At 36.2% G+C, this 14,515-nt stretch overlaps 1 long non-coding RNA gene across 1 annotated transcript in view; it reads right to left on the bottom strand.

Moving 5' to 3' along the window:
• Nucleotides 1-449: 449 nt before the first annotated feature.
• Nucleotides 450-14,515, bottom strand: part of LOC118973247 (uncharacterized) — a 53,230-nt gene continuing 39,164 nt past the window's right edge. Inside the window, exon 4 of the long non-coding RNA XR_005062488.2 lies at nt 450-1,109. This is a non-coding gene — a long non-coding RNA (uncharacterized lncRNA). The remainder of the gene's footprint in view (nt 1,110-14,515) is intronic.

Consider the following 14,515-nt stretch of genomic DNA (forward strand, 5'->3'; position numbering starts at 1 on the left):
GTTTATAATTTCATATTGCTATACATAATTCCAAAACAAGTCATCAGAGACAACACACATATATAACACCATACTTTTTCTAACATTAGATTCATATGCTTCTTTAAAAAGTTTAATAGAAAAAAGAAAATACTCCTGTCATGTTAAAACTTGACTCATTATTTTTGAGCTGCTATTCATAGAGTACATGATGGTCTTGAACACTGATTATATGACATCAGGGGGTCAGTATAAGTGAAAAGGATTGGATATTGTCGAGAGTATAATGAACCTCATTGGTCACAATTAGTCTATATTAGTTTTCACACACCTAAAAATGAGAAGTTCTAGCTCTAGTGATTTAAGGTTAATTATTCATAATCCATTAGGTTAAATCTTTTAGCAAGAGCTGGCTCTTACTTACCATCAGGCCAAATGGAGCCATGAAATAGAAAACTCTTTTCTGGGAGTCCAAACCTTGGTTTGTTACAAATAGACTTATAGGTGTTCTCATCAGGTGAGAGGGAAATTTACATCTCTCTCACATAATCGGCGACCAGGGCTGGGACTGGTGAGCCCACAGGAATGGAGCCACGGACCTATCTGGCTTGGGGTGATCCTAGACGCCCGAGCCCTTCGGTAGGGTGGAGAGAAGTCAGTTTCTGCTAACTGAAAAAGATTCAGCTCCGTGTTAATTCAAGTCTATATTTTTAGTGGTGAAATTTCTTACTAGGGTGATTATTAACTTCTTAAACTTTCAATATTCAGTTTCTAAAGGGCCCAGATTCCAAATCAAGAAATTAGGAAAATCTGAGTTACAGAGACACATGCTAGTGCATATATGGGGTCCCGTGAAATGCACAATTACATTCTCTTTAAGACTTAAATCTGGAGATGTGTTACTACACAGTTGACAGGCATGTTCTTAAAAGACTTCTAATACCTTTCTGAGATCTTTGGAAGTCGGGGTGGGGAGGATTTCAGGCTCTGTTATAACAAAGTCGTAATCCCAGATCCTAACTCCTGTGCTTGTGGCCCCTCCTGGTCTCTCACAGATGACAGGTAGCTCTTGGTACACATTTGAGGAATAAATGTAAATATATTTGCACTTGACAACTGTTAGTCTTCCCCTAGAGAAATGAAGATGTACAGACATTAGAAAGATTTGTGGAAAAAGGTAACTTTTTAACATGTATATTAATAGAGATCCTCACTAATATTTTCTCTGTGAATAGCATGTGAATTGATTTTCCCTATAATTATTAGATTATTTCTAGCTTTTGAAAAAGCCATTTAAAAATCATTTTTAAATCAATTGCAAAAAAGTGGTAAAGACCTGTCTTTTTTTCTTCTTATCAGCTAGAATTTCTGAAGGAATCTTCCTCTAAGTGACTGATCTCAGAAATTCACAGACCTTTATTTAATCTATGTGAAAATAAAAGCCAGGTGCAGTATTTCTATCATGAGAGACATATTTCTTTCTCCTTCTTTCACTGCATTTGATCATGGACAATAAGATATATACATGTATAGAGACATGTTCACTTGCCTTTCCACAGATCAAATTCTAATATTTTGTCCATCATTCATCTTGACTATTTTGATTTTCACCTGGTTGATTTTCCCCATCTCATTTCTTTCTCTCATATCCACTTCAAAAGTTCTGCCCAGACTACCAATTTTTTTCTTTCTTCTTCTTTTAAATCAGTTATGACAAAAGGCTGTGAATTTCTACAGAGCTGTCCTTTTTTGAGGGAGTATTTCTTTTTTCAAAACACTGAGGGCATCCCATTTGTATTTGGGTTATGAAGGGATAATTTTTCTTCAGTAGAATCGCCTCTTCCATCAAGAGAAAAAACAGATAGCTCCTTCCCTTCCCACTCAAATTTTAATACAGAAAAGCTTCAACATAGATCTATTGATAGACAGTTGGATCCTTAGTAAGTCACATATTTGCTAAAAGAATTCATAGGATTTACTGAATCAGTAATTCCTACTTTACTCAATATTCTTAAAAGTAAGGATGGAAGCAGAGCATTGAACTGTGTTTTAATATGATGATACTGGAGATGTTTATGAGGGTCATGTTTGAATTACATATTCTTTCATGCTCAGAAATCAGAGGGGAATAGTAATTACAGTCGACACATCAACTTTTTTAATTCTGTGAAGCAAATCTCTCTGGAAAAATGAATATTAATAATTAGACAATATCCAATTAGGGGCTAAAGTCTAGAGCTAATCCCTCAACTCAAAAAATCCACAAAGCACATTTAATAGTAGAAACTTAAGTTAACAAACCCTGTGAACATAAAATTAACGGTAATAGTAAAGGATGAGGGATTTCAGCCCCCTCCAACTAAGAACCTATCGGCATCATTTTTTTCTATTTCTCAGGAATTCATTTTCGGCACAAAACTTTAATATTGCTCTTGGAAACAAACATAATCTTTTCACATCAGTTTAGGAACACATTTTGATCAATTCTTAAATAGGAGCATTTCTTTCTCTAAAATTAAATGAGTTGCACCAGGTCACCAATAGATCTCAGCGGAATGAACTTTGAGTGGTGGAATGAATCTGGAGCTGACATGTCTGTGCCCTGCTCATTGCCTCCATCACTTCATCTTCTGCCAGTTACCCAGGGATCTGATGAGACTCTTTCTGTCTTTGGTCCCTCATTGACCCTTGACTCAGCCAAATGGAAGGGAAATATAAGAGGCAGGAGAAGTCCTGGAAATAGAGTCACTTCCCTTCAATCCATGCCAATGGATTTATTTCTCTTTGGATCTAGTCCAGAGATTTTCTTGACTCTTACAACGAAATAACATATTTTCATATCACTCTCCTTCATCTTGCTGGAAACTGCAGAATATCAGGGACAGATTTGAAAACTACTTATGTGTCCTTGTAGACCCAAAACTGGGAGCAACCCTCCATGTTTCAGTGTGTACATATAAATAAAATTGACCAAATGTTACTGGGGAGGAAGGTATTCATTCAGTTTCTGAACAATAAAAGAGAAAAAGGTTTCAATATATAAAGGCTTAAATTATACAGTGCAAATAATTAAACACAGGCAAGAATAATTTACAAACGCTTCCCCTTATGTAGAATTCAGTATACTGATGGTTTTGTCTCACCAAATCAGAATTCATTAAGAAGTGCTAAAGCTTCATTATTAACCAAATCCCATCCTCCCCCAATTAAATACTAAAGTTACTTTTCAGTTTCAGAATTTAGAAATTATTTTCATGGATAATTTTAAGTATGCTTGATTGTTTTCTTGAAAGTGTCTTGGAAACAAATTTCTAAGGGATACTAGGATCAGACTTTAAGTTGGGCCCTTTCTTTTCAAAATGAGAATATCTGTTCATTTGATTACCGAAGGTCTTCCGCTCTTCCAAACTGGTGATAAAGAGAGGGGGAAATAGTTTTATCTTCTATCCCTTCTGTCTGTATGCCTGTGACATTTCACAAAATGTCTATTTTAACCAATACAAAAATTTTACCTCAATAGTTTTTAAAATGCAGATTTAAAACAACAAAGAAACACCAGTTTTAGCCTGATGATTAGCAAAGCTTAAGAATGATAATTCTCTATGTTGGCTACAGTGGTGGAGAAATGGGCATAATTATACACAATGGGCAGGATTTTGGAATTAGTACAGCATATGTCTGTGGAGCAATTTAGCAACATCTGCCAAAATATATTAAAATGCACCTAGCTTTTGACCCAGAAAGTCCACTTTGAGGAATTTCTAAGGAAGGTATCAGAGGTTTGTATAAAGATATTTATCCAGAGATTTTTCTTGTGCATTTATTTATGGTAAGAAACTTTACAAAGGTATCCAATAATAGTGGATGAGTTAACCAAGCTGTGTACATCTGTCATGTAAAAATCATATTGCATGAGAGTTCTGAGATGAGAAAATGTTCACTATTTTATGCAGTGGAGAATGGGTCTCTAAGACAGTTCACAGAGTAATGCTGTATACCTCTAGTGAGATCTGGAGAAATAATACACCAAAATGTTATCAGTAGTTTCATCTGTGTAGATTTCAGATAGATTCTTTCTTTTTTTATTTCTTTAGTTCTCTTTTTTCTTTATCTCTTCTTCCCATACTTCCTTCCTTCCCTTCTTTTTCTTCTTTCTTCTAATCATCTTTATTATTGGGAAATTCAAAATATGCCAAAAAGATTACTGGGTATCTCCAAAGGAAACTATGCATTGTTTAGAGCACACTTTTCTGTGTTATCTTATTTTAGTCTTTTGTCACCTTTGAGTTATTTCACAGCTCTGTAGATTGTAGATAACTGAGAGCAAGGCAAAAAAATATTGTCTTTAGACATACCAATTAATTCTGTCCAGTGGAATTTCAGCAGTCAGCCCTGCTTTCTGTTAGCAAAACCAGTTTGGTGACCATTTGTAAATTCCCTTCAACATTCCTTTCCTTCATATAAACCTGTGCTTCTTTAACTTCCCCTTTGAACTGGTTGTGGTATCTTTCCTGATTCTCTCGTTTAATTAACAAGGTAAATAAAACATGTGACAAGTTTCATCTTATATCTGTGTAGGAGTCAGGATCTTACTTTTCCAGGCTTTAACACAGGCTTCCTACTTTGATATATGGAGCATGTATTACTTTGTTATCAGAAAAACAAAATAACAGCAAGTATGATTTAAAAGAGTAGTTTGTGCTACAGTCTAGGATTACAATGTCGACCTTATATTTTCATAGAACATTTCACATCATATTTCCTTTATATCTCTAAAAATAGATTTAATAGGCACTTATTGAATGCATAGTATTTCCGGATGAATATGCTAAATTGGAAAGTGTATAAAGATAAATAACACTGTGGCCATCATGTTCAACATCTTGTAATATATCTACTATTTTTATAATGAATATCAAAATATCTACTATTTGCTTTTTAAATTTTTTAAAAATCAGCTATTTCAACATCTGCCTATTCAAAATGGCTTTGGCCATTTGGGGCTTAATCTCTATACGACAGAAATAATGTGATGCTGAGAATCACAGAGGCTGCTCAGGTGCAGCTGTTGTTGATTTACAGAGTAGCCACCAGCAGGTTCCTATGGTTTTACATATTTACAAAGTGCTATTTGCCTTCAGAATACAGCCATTAACATATAGTCTATAATAGAGTGACGAGCTCGATATGGTGGTAATAAAACAGAGTAAGATACATGACTTCGGGTAGGGGAAGCAATTCAACTGTGGAGTGTGCATAATATATAATGCACACTGGGTCGGAGAAAATACTGACGCTGGTCATCCCAGAATTTGTTTCTATAATAAATCTTTCATGTGTACAGAGTGAATTTTTTTTTTTCATGGTCAAAGTCCCCAACATTGAAAGACGCATGGAAGAACATTTGCTAGGGGTTTGGGAAACCTGCGTCTTCCCATAACGCTGGTTTTCGTGAGGAGGAGTTTGCCCTGATTGCCTCTTGCTTCCTGATGCTCCCTTATTCCCTCCCCTGGAGATGGAGAGAGGGCGGGCGTGGGTCAGCCGGGGGCAGTAAGCTGCACAGGAAAGATGGCTTTTCTTTGTCAGGATGAATGGCTGGACCCGCAGCAGCAGTTCTGGGAAGCTCTTGGGTCTGCAGGCTTTACTGCGTGGAAAATGTGCTGCTTCTCTTCCTCACTTGTAGCTGATTGGCTCTGGATGCTGCCATCTGACTTTCGGGTGCCGTGCGTGCCATCTTCTAAGGGCAAAGGCAAGCACCCAAAGCAAGCATCACCGTATATCCATAGTTAACAGAACACAAACTCTGGGAACTCAGGTGCCCTCCTCAGGAGGGAGCCAGCCAAGCAAACGTGGGGTCATAACATTCGTAGGTCATTAGATTACTTAGTATCAACGGCCTCACTCTTTTTAGAGCCCCTAGTTAAGCATCTCTAACTTAGTCCACAAGTCCTAGAAATAAATACTTGACACTCCAGTATTCACAACACTGTCTTTGGTTTCAGATGTACTTGTTGATGCTGCTCTGTTGAAGCATAAACTCTATGAACAAGTGGCCCCGCTGTTGGAATCCCTTGGTTTTGACAGTCTTACAGATCTCACTCTTTTGTAACATCAAGTAGACACAAATTTCTTTTCAATTGCCTTAGCTTAGGCAGCGAGCATTTTAACTACAAAGGTCTCCCAAACAAATATAAAATGTATTCCTCAGCAGTCAGAAAGCCATCATGGAGATTTCCAGAAAGCCATCTCAGAGCTCTTTGAACATCTTCCAGTCCTTCACCACGAGATGGGAACACATTTGTGAACCTTTGATTAAAACTTTCAGCCGGCACCTTCTACTTCATCTTTCGCCTGTTGACCATTTGACTTCTTTATTTAGCATTTCCTATCAAATCTGAATTGAGGCATCTTGGGCACTTCTTTTCATTATGTTTCTGTATATGCTTTCAAAATGGTTTTCTAGAATTTTAAAATTACTAACCCATTTCAGAACTATACTACTTAATTTTTCAGTGTTTATAGCTTTTCCTTTGAAAAAAGTAGTATTTTTTAATTATAGAAAATGTGGAAAATACTGAAAAGTATTGGGAAAGGGGAGAAAGGGAGAAGTCAGCTGTATATCTTCCCTGCTATGAACATTTTTTTGTGTTCTAAATGAGGTTCCCCCTGAACTGTAATATTTAAAATATTCTCTCTGATAGTGTTGTGAATAGATTGTGGCATAAAAATACAATTAGGTCAAATTTCCTGCTTTTTAACTGGTTGTCCGGCTCTGTGATATTCCACTTTCTGAATTAATTCCACAATCCATCCATCAGACTAAAAAGACGCTGAAAAAATAGCAAATACCATTTAATGTTTATATACAGCTAGAGGTTTTTGTTGGGTAGGGAGTGTTGCTAGTTGACTATTACTTTAATTTCATCACAAAGGTGAAATCAGGGCTGAATAATATCCAGAATTCTAAATGGTCTTAATTTTTAATTTGAAATAATTGTTTTTTCTTATTTTAAAAAGAAATATATGCACATTACTGAAGAATCAGAGACACAAATTCACACAAAGACTTTTTTTTTTTAAAAAGCAAGAAAACAAACAGGCAAATGCCAAAGATGACATCATCTATCAACAATTTACTCAGAAACAATCAACATCACTCTTTGAATACTTGTTTCAATCTGAAAATATTTATTAAAATGTGCATTTTATGGCAGACTATCTTCTAGCCATGGCAGTAAATAAGAGAAAAATTTCTTGCCTACAAGGAACTTAAATTCTGATAGACAGAAACAGACATTAAACAGAAAACAAATTATAAGCAAAATAATTTTACCATGTAATAAGATTGCTATGAGGATAATAAGAGGGTGTATGTAACAGGAAGATTATCGATTCATCTATCTGTCTTATCATCTATCCATCACGATTCATATATCTATCTATACCTGGGATCATATATTTTCTTATTTGTAACAACTTTGAAATTCCTATTCTTCCAAGGAGGGAAGTGGAACTATATCCCTTGTAAGGGGACACGTAAGACCAATTTCAGATATACTTTAAAATGGGTGGGTGGTGTAAATCAAATCAGTTTTCATCTTAGTTTCTATCTGTTCAGAGTGATACAAGGCCAGTTTCTCTTAACCTCTACTCCACAGAATTATTTGAGGGGTCTGTGTACCTTCTAAAACAGTACACAAACTTTTATATTTGCAGTCCCTAGAGGAATGGTCTAGACGTCCTTTGACTCCAACATTCTATGACATCTTTGCCTCAGGAACATCCTGACAGTATCAGGATGCATCAATATTTATGCTAACATCACATCTGGTACATTTGGATCTGTTGAGGTTTGGAGCAGTATTTAGAGTTTCAAGTAAATTTGGCTTCTAGTCTTCCCTTGAAAATTGGCATCATGTCTGTTTTGGAGATCTCTAATCTCTGCAGATTGTCATTTCTGCTCTTGCAGATTGGCCTTACTTACAGAGCTGCTGTGCATATGCATCAAGAATCCCATCCACACATATTCCATCTAAATTCTGATGAATTAAAAAAACAGAACTAAAAATGACTGCACAATCGTATGCTATGGTCTTGAATATAATAATTTTAATTACTGAGCACAAAACAAATAAAGTATGTGTATGTTGAATGCTATGAAAATGAGAAGCAGCTGTCTTAAATCCTTACTATAACAGAGTATGTGTAAACAAACAACAAACAAACAGGGATGAAAGGAACCTTGTCTTTGAGATAGGGCAGCAGATCCATTTTGCTTCCATTATCCACACATTTTTCATTCTGAAAAAGACATGAAACCATCTTGCAATTTGTTCTTCCCAATGGAAAATGTAATCAATGGTAACTATATTTATTTATGCAGAATTTTATACCTCATTGACATTCTCAAAATGAGATCGCCAACATCCAGAAGGAAAACTCTCCAATACATGTTAAGGAATTTAAAGCACCTTACTAGTGACATGTACTATATACTGAAATCAATGCTGTGTCCAAGAAAAATGTTTGTGTTCTTTCATTGACATGTCATGCATGCCCATTCATTTGTTTCTTAATACTGAGTGTTGGCATCAATTCCCCTTTCCTCAAATTAAAAAGAAGACAGCTCCAGTTTTTAGATTAAGGAAAGAAAACTTATATTTAAGCTTAAGAGCTCAAGTTGGAAGCCTGCTGACTAGTTTTATGCTTTGCCCCATTACGTTAGTAACTATTATCCCTTGCATGGAAAAGTACAACTCCCCCTACAATCTATGTGCATATCAAGTTTCTGTATGTTGATTCATATTTAAAACTCTCTTTAAATGCTCTCTTGCTCAAACTCTGTGAGGGTAGGTATCTGGTCTACCTTGTTCATTGTTGAGTTCCAAGTATTAGCAGAGTACCTGGCATCTATGGAGACTTTATTAAGAGTATAATTTGAATGAATAAGTAAATGGTAAATAAATGCGTTAATAAATGAAGATACTAGGAGATATTTCCTGTTAATACTGCCAATGACTTCTCTAATTTCTGTTACTCAAATATATATTTTCATGATACCAAGTTCTCAAAATGAACCTATATACTCAAGTGATTCTTTTATTAAAGACCCCTTTTTCTCTCCTCAGTTCTATCAATAGTTACAGTCAACTGAGGCTTTGGGGCAATATTTCAGTAAGAATTAATTTTTTTATTTGGACATGGAATGACTGGGAAATTAAAAGCTTCTAGCTGCTGAACATGCCTGGCATTACAGGATGGTGTTGGTAAGAAGTGTGCAGTCTGTATGATTGTTCTGGATGTTCTTAAATTATTAGTTAAGAGTGGCTGAGGAAGTCAGAACCAAGAAGAGACAAAGATCTGAGGACAGATCCAAATTACCTGGTTCTGGAGCTGGCCATCAGAAGTCAATAGATTTGTCCAAAGGCATTTAGGAAGCTCAGGCTTGATGTGGACAGGAATGGAAAGCAATGATATAAACTGGTGGTTACAGCAGGAATGCTGGCAGCCCAAGATGCTCAGAACTAAACAGGTGATGGGTATATGATTTCAGGGCTAGAGCCGAGGTAGGATGCTACAAGATGAAGGCTGATCTCATACCAAGACATTGATCTGGAGCCTGTAGTTTGATCTGGATCAAAATGACATGGTCTAGGTGCAGGCCATGATTTAGAGGTGCCTTTGCTGCAACGGCTCCTTTCCTCCCAGGTCTGTGTCATTCTAGTTGGCCAAGAAACAGGGTAAAAGAATGATGTCACCAAAGTCACTTATTAATTCCTGCCCTGGGTACCAACCTGGCCAAATCTCTAGCCATCCTAATCATTGTAAGAAAACTTCTGAACTTACATGAATGTATGAAATTTCTTCTCTGCTGCTTACATTTGCCAATAGTGACCACCTATTAGACTAACTACATTGAGGGAATTCAGAATTTTGATACCATGAATATTAAATTCCTAGATGGCTAACTGAATTTTTTTTCCTCCTCATCATGATAGTATGAGGGATTAAGTATGAGGGACTTAACCAAGGTCATAAAAATTATCCTTAAAGTGATCTAATGATGGATAAGAGAAAGGATGCATAATGGGTAAGAGAAAGGATGTGATATCTGTGTGCAAATTTAACCATCAAGAAAGGCAGCAGTAGTTTTTTCTTGAACATATTTAAAAAATAAGCATCCACATGATGCCAGACCATTGGCCTGGGAGGCGAGAGAGGTGAGCTCAGATATAAATATAGCATTTCTGATTAGGAAAACACTGTTTTATTCATATAAAGTATTTATTAGGTATTGGATTTTATAAACTGTTTGGTCCTGGAGTCTTTACTTTAAAAAGGTTATTCTGAATGCATTACCAAGTATCCTGTGGAATATTTCACATAAAAGGAATGAGAAAATGTATAAATGTAAACAGGCTAATTGTATGCAGATATAAATTATGGATGTTGGTCTTATGAAAAAGCATTGCTGATTTGCAGGGGGCTTACTCAGCAGCGCTGTGTCTTGTCTAAGGGGATATTTAGTATGGCTGCGATGTGCAGAATTTAAAACAAAACTTTAAATTCTGGAGAATAAAATATAGCCCAATTGTGCTAAGACCACACTGTTGGGAGAAGGAGGTTTTTAGTTTATTTTATTGCTGTTGACGCTGACACTCATTAGCTCTGATATCTTCCATGTGCTCTTGTCTCCAGATGCTGTGCAAAGCAAAGCAAAGGTTTGGTGAGAGCTGCTTATGGTTATGGGGTGCTTCTCGATTGTCCCTGCAGGTGACACTGTCTCCAGTACTCATGTGGCTTTTACTGCTCAAGTGGGCATGTCATATTCACAAGTGAAGGTGGAAGGGGGCACACCTGAAGTCTCAGGGTCCATAGGTTACTAAAGCTTCCTTTAAACTATTCACAAAACAAATACAAACATGAAAACTTATAAAGCATGCCATAAAATGAAAGAAAGTCAAGTTGAATGGTGCAAATGGACAGAACTATGATGTAATTCCCCCTTATGGTGGATAGTTTGCCAGGCCACAGCAATTTTTATCTAAGTTATGCCAACAAGTTAAGCCTTAAGTTAAAGATACAGCTCCATCCCACCCCGAATTGCTGAAGAAATTTGGAAAATGAATAACTTCATACATGTAAAATAAGGGGCCTAATATTTTATGATACATGACACAAATGACTGGAAAGATTTATGTGGACAGCATAAACCTTTAGCTGACATGTGATCCAAATGCTTCATAGTAAATAATTGACTAGCATGGGCTTTCTTTCCATCTACTCGCTAGTCCAGTGAAAAAGTATGGACCTGAAACATGGACGAAGACATTTTTTCTGATTCTAAATCACAAGTAGTAAACTTAGTATTTAAAAACAGCAAAGGAAATTCAAAAGTTTAGTATATACAATAAAATATTTTTTTAATAAGTTTTTTAATAAGTTTTAATGCAGTTTAAAGATGGCAGCCTAGATATTAACTCTCTGAAAGGAATGAAATATATTGAATAGCAGAGTTTTCCTACATAGTAGAACAAAAAAACACAAGATTCACAGGTGGACACAGGATCTGCTCTTTCGCTTGGGTTTGTAATCAAGGCACAAAAGGATGTTTTGGATGGATCAGACTATGCCCAGCTTTTCTGGAGGAAGTTTGGGCTCAGTCTTTGAATTCTTTTTAAACTTGATCTCTCTCCATATTGCCTCTTTGTACCTACCCCAGTTGAAGGGCTCTTCAATGCGGATTTGTCTTCTCAGCAAGGCCAAAATTTCTTAGCCAGGATGATACCATCCAGGACATGCCCAGCCAACTTAATGGATTACCTAATGTGGATAAACTAGTTTGTGCCAATATGTTAATGTATTGGCTTCCCTGAGCCCAAATACTCAGGTTTCCACTGGGACCTCAAAAATGTACTCAGAGCTAGCACTGTGGAGTCATCTATTTGAAAAGTATTCAATGAGTGCTTACTGCAAGCCAAAATGATAAAAAAATATTCCCCCTTAGCTCTCCCTGCATGATAGGGATTAGCCCAATTTTAGGAAATTAGGGTCTAAGTAAGGATTTTATGTGGTGCCACATTTTGCTGCCCTTTATCATGATTATTGGATGTTGCATTTACAAAACCCTCAGTCAAGTAGAGGCTAGCAAATGATTTGGTTACTTTAAGATGCATGGACAGCCACATCTCATTGCAATCAGGTTTGATAATCTGTTGCTACTTCGATTGTCCAGATAATAATCAAAGAGACCCTTCATGTGCTGTACAGACTCATCTTTGTTATTTAGGAAACTGGATGTATCCACGCTTTTCATAGTGAACAATGATTCCTCAAAAATTTGTCATACATTAGGTCCCTATATTTAAAATCGTGTTTCATATGTATTGATTCAGTACTCATGAGCTCAGGTCTGAGATTCTTGAAAGTGTTTGAGGATGGTATGACCTTTTCTTTGGCTGCACTGGGCTTATTTTCTCTCCCCGACTCCATCTAAGCAGGCTCAGTAAGAGCCCCCCAGGGATAAGCATTTACTCTGTGGGATAATAAGGCTGATGAGTAAATGATGAATTATATGACACAGCTACATACCTATTTGCTTGGACAAGTTATCTCAGCCCTGGAAAGCAGACTCATTTACTGAAATCTAAAGTTTAAAATAAATTTTATTACTACCAAGATAGCTCTGTAAATATAACAAAAAAAACTGTTAATAAAGATTATTGTCTCTGAAAATTATTGCTGTAATAACTAGAACTCTCAATAAAATTTCCAAGAAACTTGATGGCTTTTTCTCCCTTGACAGAAATTATACTTGTAAATAAAAACTTTTGATGCTGTAAAAATGTTATAATAAGATTCTGGAAGGTACTTCTTGTGGGGCACATAAGAGCTGAATTATCAAAGGGAACCCCAGAAAAGTGGGGGGGAATTCACCTGAACTTGGAAAGAATTAATGAGCTTATCTCTGACCTTTCAACTACCTATAGTCTGGAAATGAGCTGGAGATACAATCACTTCAGCAGAAACCTGGACTTTGGTGGACAGCAATAAGAGGATGTGACCTTTGATTCAGTAAAAGTTGAAGGGCCGTTTGTGGCTATTGGAGATGCCAAATTAATACAGACATTCCCTGAGCTCATGGTTTCCTAGGTGCCTGTGAGATTAGGCCTAGATGTTAGACTAGTTCATGGCAAAGAAAGTTTTATCAAAGCATTACAAGAACAGTGTTCTTATTTGTCACGTGACTTAATTCTCAAGTTCAATTTGGACCATGAATTTAGACTCTGCTTTACCATCAAATAAATTAAATATGGTAATCTGGGAAGTCCATTCCATTTTTTTCCCCAAGTTTACTGCCCTTCTTGGTTCCATTGTGAAATAGGAAGGGTTGATTGTCCAAATTTAAATGTCAAAACCACCTGATTTCACCATCCTTAGTTTTAGAGTCAGATCAACTTGTTATTTCAGGTTCTAAAAATGAATTATGAGCACTAGACACGTACACACACACATGTATATAATATGCAGTAGCATTTTACATTGAAATGATTCATACATTTAACAGTAAAGTAAATTAAAAAAGGACATTTTGTTGGAAAAAGTCCAGTCCTCCTGTGCTTGTCCAATAACCCAAAAGAGACAGCCATAAAGTGAAGATCAGAAGCCAACTGACTCAAAAATGCAAAATATGTTTGTGCATGAAAATGATGTGAAAAGTAGGCCTTGTTTGTCTTGTGAAGAATGTCTGCTTGTGCCTTATGGCTGAGAGAAACTATTTAAGATTAGTTATTCCACTGCATGAACAATGAAGCTTACAGAGTGTGTGTAAACTCATGATTTCTTTTGATTTATGTGATTTGAGTCTAATTTATTCATCAGTGGAGTAGTGCATCAATACATATGAAACAAGATTTGAAAATATGTGGACCTAATATACAAAAAAAAAATGATTACTCATCCTAACATCCATAACCTCAAAGCTTAGCATGTGCCATTCAGAATTCAGGAAGATTTCAACCCTCTGTTCCCATGCTGCTGTGCTGAAGATAGAATAACTACAAACGAGTCCTTATGAATTGTTCAGCCCTTTTCAGCAGGCGAGCTCAGATTAATCTTAGCAACTAAACATACTCTATTATAAACAGTATCTTCTGATATGTTTTTCTCACCTATTTATTGGCACAATCCTTCTTTTTTTTTTAATGGAAAAGTGTTCCCCACTTTTTTTTTAACTGGACATGTCCCTAAAAATACAAGGAAAAACTCAGTTGCTGTAACAGCAAATTGCACCAGCCCACTTGGTTTCCAACCCAGCTCTGATCAATTCCATCTTTAGAGACCAGTGCTTACAGATCATGGCTTCAACCTCCAGCACACCTTCTGGGGAAGAAAAATAAAGCCCAAGCTAGATGGGATATTCATCCTTCTGCATTGTAGTCATTTGTAGGTAATGTTAACTTATAATTTTATTGTTAATAAACATGTAAGAAGGAGTCTTGATTTAGTAGTGATTAGACCAAATATATATTTCCAC

Source organism: Manis javanica, chromosome 13, assembly GCF_040802235.1.
Source record: "Manis javanica isolate MJ-LG chromosome 13, MJ_LKY, whole genome shotgun sequence".
Classification (NCBI taxonomy): Eukaryota; Metazoa; Chordata; class Mammalia; order Pholidota; family Manidae; genus Manis; species Manis javanica.